Raw genomic sequence first — 7,029 nt, forward strand, 5'->3', positions numbered from 1 at the left:
CCTATTTTGGGTTGCCATCTGATTATTTAACTTCAACTCTTGGATCCCTGTCTCAACTCACCTCTCATTTGAGCTACCTTCTGAGGCTGACCCTTGGAACTCTTCTGAGCACCACTTGTTTTGTTTGTTTTAGATTGTGATTTTCATTTTGGTTTAAAGTATTGTGCGAGTCCTTCCGTCGAGTATAAATTTAGTTCTTTTTAAATTTTACATAAAGGCCCTCAGCCGTGTTACATTTAAATTTTGAAGTTTGAATTTATTTAAAAAGAAGAAAAATTTCTTTCCTTAAGATTGTTTCTATCTGAAATTGTTTGTAATCCAGACCCCAAGCAGTTAGTTGGTAGATATGTTATGTGTGGCTTTCAGCCAAGGATTTACGCGAACCCCTTTTAATAAGGCCCTCAGCCGTGTGTAATCTTTAAAGGAAAATTTTTTATAAGAAGGAAGAGGTTTATTTTAAATTGTTTGTCTGACTTGTTGTTCATTCCTTCAGCTGTTGTTTCACATTTGTTTGTGGCCTTGAACCGTACAGTAAGTTAATATTTCTTTAATTAGACTTGCGGCCGTTCTGTTGTAAGTTTAAAAAGAAATTTCATAGTTGGAAAAATTGGTTATTAATGTGTTCTAACTATAGCTGTCCCTCAGATGTGTAATGTAGGGCCTCAGCCACTAATTGTTTTCAACTGCATGTTTTATTTATAGAAAAAAAATAATTTACCTTCTGTTTTTAATTGCTTTTGATTTCTAAAACAGGCCCTCAGCCGTTCTTGTTTTTGGTGTAGTTTTGGGCCTTCAGCTCAGAAAGTATCTCAAGTTCTTTAACTAGGCCTTCAGCCGTATTGTTTAGTTGTGATCTCTTAAAGAAATGTGTAAATAAATGGTTCTTAGAAAAACAAAGTTGTGTTTGTTTGTGGAACTCACAGTAACTGTTTACGGCCCCATCCACAATCATAACCTTATCCTTTGCGCTCTCTTGTGTACCTACCAACCAGGTTTCAACTATATTCAGAATATATGAGTACATCTCTCTCTACGTTATTATCTTTCGAACATTTGGCAAAAGATTTCTCTATCCCTGAACTTTAAAAATATACTGGATCAGCAATTTGTGATGTTCGAAGAAAACAATCTGTGTGCAAAGTTGCAAGAGCTGTTTCCATGTAGTTTTGGAAACAGAATCATTTCAGGTGGAAGAAATGCAGAAGCAAAAACAACAGTCTTGTCAAGATTTGCGAGATCATATGGGGTCTTTGCAGACTTCATAGTTCATCGAAGGATAAGTTCAGTACTGCACCCAAATGCTAGAACAAATGCCTTCAAACGGAAACCTCCTTCTACAGGTTCGAGAGTACATTAAATTGTAACATCTAGGTTTCTGAAGTAGAACTGTATCCCTTGTTAATCAAAAGGTTTACATTTGAAATACATTTGCGCTAACCATGACAATAGTTCAGACAGAAGTAGTGGTTCTTAACCACATAAGCCCGTGGTCTCTATAACGGCTTAGCTTCTCCTCTCTCATACTTATGTCAGTTTTCGTTATTAATTATGACACGTCCTTTACAGGCGGTATTGGACTCGTGATGAGACACAGCACATCGCTTAGTCTCATACATAGTTATAAGGCGATATTGTTATTTAATTTGTAATCAACTAATCCACCAACCTTCGCCCCATCCCTCCCCCCCCCCCCATCCCCCACCATCCTTCCCTTTCCTCACGAACTATGAACTTTGCGACGTTGGTTTGCAAGCTTCAACGGATACCTACAGTAGGAATGACCAAAGCGGAGGTGTAGCTATGAACAGATCAAGCTATTGTTCCTAAAGAGCGACAGCAGCTTTTCAGTAGTTGAAAGGACAACATCCTTCAAGTCTTATTTGTCCTTTATGCGTTAGCCGACCTGTCATATGTATATTGGTTCTTCGGACGGCTGCAGGTGAGGAAAACTACAGCAGTCGAAGAACATGCAATTCTACAATATGTTTGCCTGTAAGTTTTTCTTGTTAACATATAGCGGGGATAAAATAATCCCTCATTCGAATTTTCGCGGGGATTAATAAGGAGGACTGTGTTATTAGAAAGGAACCTGGTGTCCTACACGTCTGAACAAGGCATGATAAATCTGCAAAATTGAAAAAAATGGTTCTAAAGTAATGAGTTGAAATAAAGGCTCTTCAGAAACAGCAATACGCAACGGTGGAGGAAATGCATTAGAAAAGGAACTGGTAGCTTTGGGGTGGTGAGATAATGAAGCAGAAGAGGAACAACTACGCAAAAAGACAAACCACAGTAGAAATATCACGATAACATGCGAGATGTTAAACTTTAATGGATAAAAGTGGAAATTATGAAAATACAGCAACTGACGTTTGCAAAAGGAATACAGACGTTTAAAATATTAGACTCATAGAAAATAAAAAAAAACTGCAAAGCAGAATGGATAGAGGAGAAATGAAAAGTAATAGAAGTGTGAAAGACAGAGATATAGATGAATCATACAAAAACATGGCTCTGAGCACTATGGGACTCAACATCTTAGGTCATAAGTCCCCTAGAACTTAGAACTACTTAAACCTAACTAACCTAAGGACATCACACACACCCATGCCCGAAGCAGGATTCGAACCTGCGACCGTAGCAGTCCCGCGGTTCCGGACTGCAGCGCCAGAACCGCTAGACCACCGCGGCCGGCATACAAAAACATTAAAGAAACCTTCGCAGAAAGAAGAAAATGGATCAAATGGCTCTGAGCACTATGGGACTTAACATCTGAGGTCATCAGTCCCCTAGAACTTAGTACTTAAACGTAACTAACCTAAGGACATCACACACATCCATGCCTGAGGCAGGATTTGAACCTGCGACCGTAGTGGTCGCGCGGTTCGAGACTGAAGCGCCTAGGACCGCTCGGTCACACCGGCCGACAAAGGAGAAGGGGCTGTATGATTATGAAGTGCTCTCTTATCAGATAGCAAGCCAATACCAACGAAATAAGGGAAGTATGAAACATAGAAAAATATCTACAAAACGAAGGCACCTGGAGTGGACGGTATTCCTTCAGAACTGAAGATCCTTGGGCGATGCATCTGTGGCAAACCTATATTGATAAGTATAATATACGAGAGAGGCGAAATATAGTCAGATATCAATAACAGAGAAGTTCATTGAAGTTAGCGACTCGTGTATTACCCAACCATCAATTTGGTAATTTATGGTTGCCGAATACTAACACGAACTAATATGATTTATTTACGGAAGGATGGAATGACTGGTAGAAGTCGATGTGGAGGTAGATGAGTTTGGATTTCAGAGAAATGTAGGAGCAACGTACACGAACACAGGAAACCGTTTTAGCTCTACGTCGTGTTCGGTATTAGAAGACAGATCTACAAAAGGCATGCACACATTGGTAGCATTCGTAAGTCTAGAAAAAGCATTTCTTAGTGTTGGCCGGAATACGCTACATAAAAGCCTGGAGTTTTCACAAATAAAAATAAAGGAAGCGAAACGCTTTGTACACCTTGTGTAGGAACAAGACAGCAGTTATACTGGTCGGAGAACATGAAAGCCGGCCTCTGTGGCCGAGCGGTTCTAGGCGCTTCAGTCTGGAACCGCGCTGCTGCTACGGTCGTAGGTTCGAATCCTGCCTCGGGCATGGATGTGTGTGATGTCCTTAGGTTAGTTATGTTTAAGTAGTTCTAAGTTCTAGTGGACTGATGACCTCCCGTAGAGCTTAGAGCTAGCTGAACCATTTGAACCAAAACATGAAAGGGAGACAGCCGTTGAGAACAGAACGCCACAGGTTGTTTGCCTGTCTCTACAATGTGTACACTGAGCAGAAAATAGAGAAAGCAAAAGAGAAATCTGGAAAGTAAATTACAGTTCTGGGGCAGGGATTAAAGTCTTTAAAGTTTGCCGATGACAAAAGAAGTTTATAGCATGAACATCATTAACAGCAAAACAAGGGTGTTCGAGTATAGTCGAATTAAGCTTGGCTGAGCTGTGGAAATTAGATAAGGAAATGAGACACTAATAACACAAGATGATAGTTGCTATTAAAGCAGCTGAATAACTGACTGTGGACCAAGTAAGGAAGAGGTAAAGAGTAACTTAAGCCGGCCGCGGTGGACGAGCGGTTCTAGGCGCTCAGTCCGGAACCGTGCAGCTGCTACGGTCGCAGGTTCGAATCCTGCCACGGATGTGTGTGATGTCCTAAGGTTCATTAGGTTTAAGTAGTTCTAAGTTCTAGGGGACTGATGACCTTAGATGAAGTCCCATAGTGCTCAGAGCCATTTGAACCATTTTGTAACTTAATAACAAGGGAAGCGTTTCTGAAGAAGGAAATATTTTAACGTTTAATATAAATATGAGGCTTAAAAACTTTGTTTATGAATATATTTGGTGTGCAGGCCTGTACAGTAGATCACTCAAGAGGAGAATAGAAGCTTTTGAAATGTGGTGCTACAGAAGAGTACTGAATATCGGATGATTGTGCCGAGTAATAAAGAAGTACTGAATCGAATTGGAGTGAAAAGAAATTTACGGCACACCCTGAATACGGATAAATCAAATGGTTATAGCATCTGCAGAGATGAAGAGGACTCCATGTAGGTACTAGCGTGGAGAGCTGTCGGACTTGAAACCAGAACAACAATAGTCTCTTAGTATCATTCCTTAAGTTACGAGTCCGCAGCTCGTGGTCGTGCGGTAGCCTTTTCGCTTCCCGCGCCCGGGTTCCCGGGTTCGATTCCCGGCGGGGTCAGGGATTTTCTCTGCCTCGTGATGACTGGGTGTTGTGTGATGTCCTTCGGTTAGTTAGGTTTAAGTAGTTCTAATTTCTGGTGGACTGACGACCATCGATGTTAAGTCCCATAGTGCTCAGAGCCATTTGAACCATTTGAACCTTAAGTTACGATACGCCACTTCCTGCTGGAATGCCCTTTTTTGAACAAATTACATTTGTCGTCTGATTTATCAGCCGTTTCAGCGAATGACGCGCGGGCTGTCGACAGCGTTTTATTTTTTATCCGCGAAAGCAATATGGCGAAACTTAATTTTTCAGTTTTGGACCCCCATTTTTGTATGGCGTTTTTTTAGCCCCTTTCCCACGTGCCTGTTTTTAGTTGTCTCCAATTCTGTCCATTGGGACTGACGTATAGTCGTTTCCCTCCTCTTTGTGTTCGTGTTCTATTGTTCTCACTTGGGCGCGTATGACCCCAGTTGTCTCTGTGTTCGTGTACTATAATTCTGACTTGGGCGCGTGTGACCCCAATGACTTTTGCGCCCTATAACAAAAAAAAAAAACAATCAAACAGGAAACAGTATTACAGTTCGAATCTATCTTATCGTAATTTATTTGAAACAAACATGAAGAAGCATGACCATAAGGCGAACTAGAACGGAAATGATTTTACACATGAGTAGAGTGACAGAACAGTCACCATTCGCTATGAATCAGTTGGGGCATATACATGAATAACTGGAATGAAAGGAGTGGAAAGGATACGGGACGGAAAGGAGATGGGAACTGAAATAATGACTTCGGACATGTCCGACAGAAAAGACACCACTCACATATATAATTCCACAGGGGCGACGACTGTTTAATGAAAAGTGCGCATCCAGCATCCTAACTACTACAGGAATCAGAAATGAGAGGGAAGTTGTGAGACTGAGTGTGACGGAAAGCGTATCTGGATGGCCGAGGCGGTTAGGGAAACTTCTCTAAAGAAGCGGAGCATCCGGGTTCGAATCCCAGTCCGACACAAAATTTCAGATATCGCCGTTACATTACTGCAATGGCCTGTGCGGCTTAAAGTCGTTACTTCCTCTCTCTCTCTTTCCCATCCCGTTTCCATTCCATTGCTTTTACCCCAGTTACTAACGAAAATGATTTTGCTCTGCGATGGATTCATTATTTCAACAGATACGTTTGAAACAAACACAAAATATGACCAGAGGACAGAATAAAACGTAAATTATTTTGCTGTTCGATGGATGCAATTTTATGAAAGATGTGACCTTTCAGAAAGTAATACCTGCTTGTATCATCCAGTCATAAGTATATGAAGTAGCGCCAGCATGCGACACACATGTACATGTTAAACCGCGTTCTCTCTGTATTCGTAATATAACATGTCAGTATCTGCTTTATTATAAATACAGATGGCACAAACAGAGTAATTATCATTTCCATTATCCTAAATACAAATGTACTGAATATTATTCACTTAATTGCCCGAACAATAAAGCTATGGGCGTTGTATGTATAATATAAATGTACGTTGAAGTGCTTGTAGTGGTTCAGTTATATATGAGGTAAGGCCAGTCAACACATCAGAGATTTCAGATTTTCAGTATAGGAACGTTTCTTTTTCATCTATGGATTTCACGTGATTTTAATGGCGGCGAACGCTTCAGTCCTTTGTCACGAATTCCATGTTTCATATAATCCGCATTTTGTGCTAAAAAGTAGGTCCCTATACAAGGTAATTCTGTTAACTTCTATGTGAAAGGGAGCAAAATATCATACTTTCTTTAAGACGACCTTAATTTTCAATGGACTATTGTGTTCAGATGAACACTCTCCAAGAAAATCAGACTTTGTACGAAAGTGAATAAGAAAGAAAATTATTTTAAATCTCAACATTATAAAGGTGTACAGGTAGTGAATTTCGCTTATTATTAGCCAGTCTAGGGATTATCTAGCGTCATTTACTTGAATATGGGCGTCTGCAATAGATTAAAACAGAAGAGATATTCCATGCCTGGAGGAATAATACGAGTTTAATTACGAGGCTAAAAATTCCTCATAGAGAAGTCCATTCAATTAGCCGTAAGAGAGGCAGATTCGTTTCTATGGCATACAAACATAAATATTAAGGACAATAGATCAGTAGAAGGAGGGTGGGAATGCGCTAATAACATCAGAATCAATTTGACGGGGAAGAACCTCAAGTGCAATAACATTCATCACAGATTTTTCTTGATGAAGCTGTCACAGTATTAGTTAAGGTCAGGGATCTA

Source organism: Schistocerca cancellata, unplaced genomic scaffold, assembly GCF_023864275.1.
Source record: "Schistocerca cancellata isolate TAMUIC-IGC-003103 unplaced genomic scaffold, iqSchCanc2.1 HiC_scaffold_426, whole genome shotgun sequence".
Lineage (NCBI taxonomy): Eukaryota > Metazoa > Arthropoda > Insecta > Orthoptera > Acrididae > Schistocerca > Schistocerca cancellata.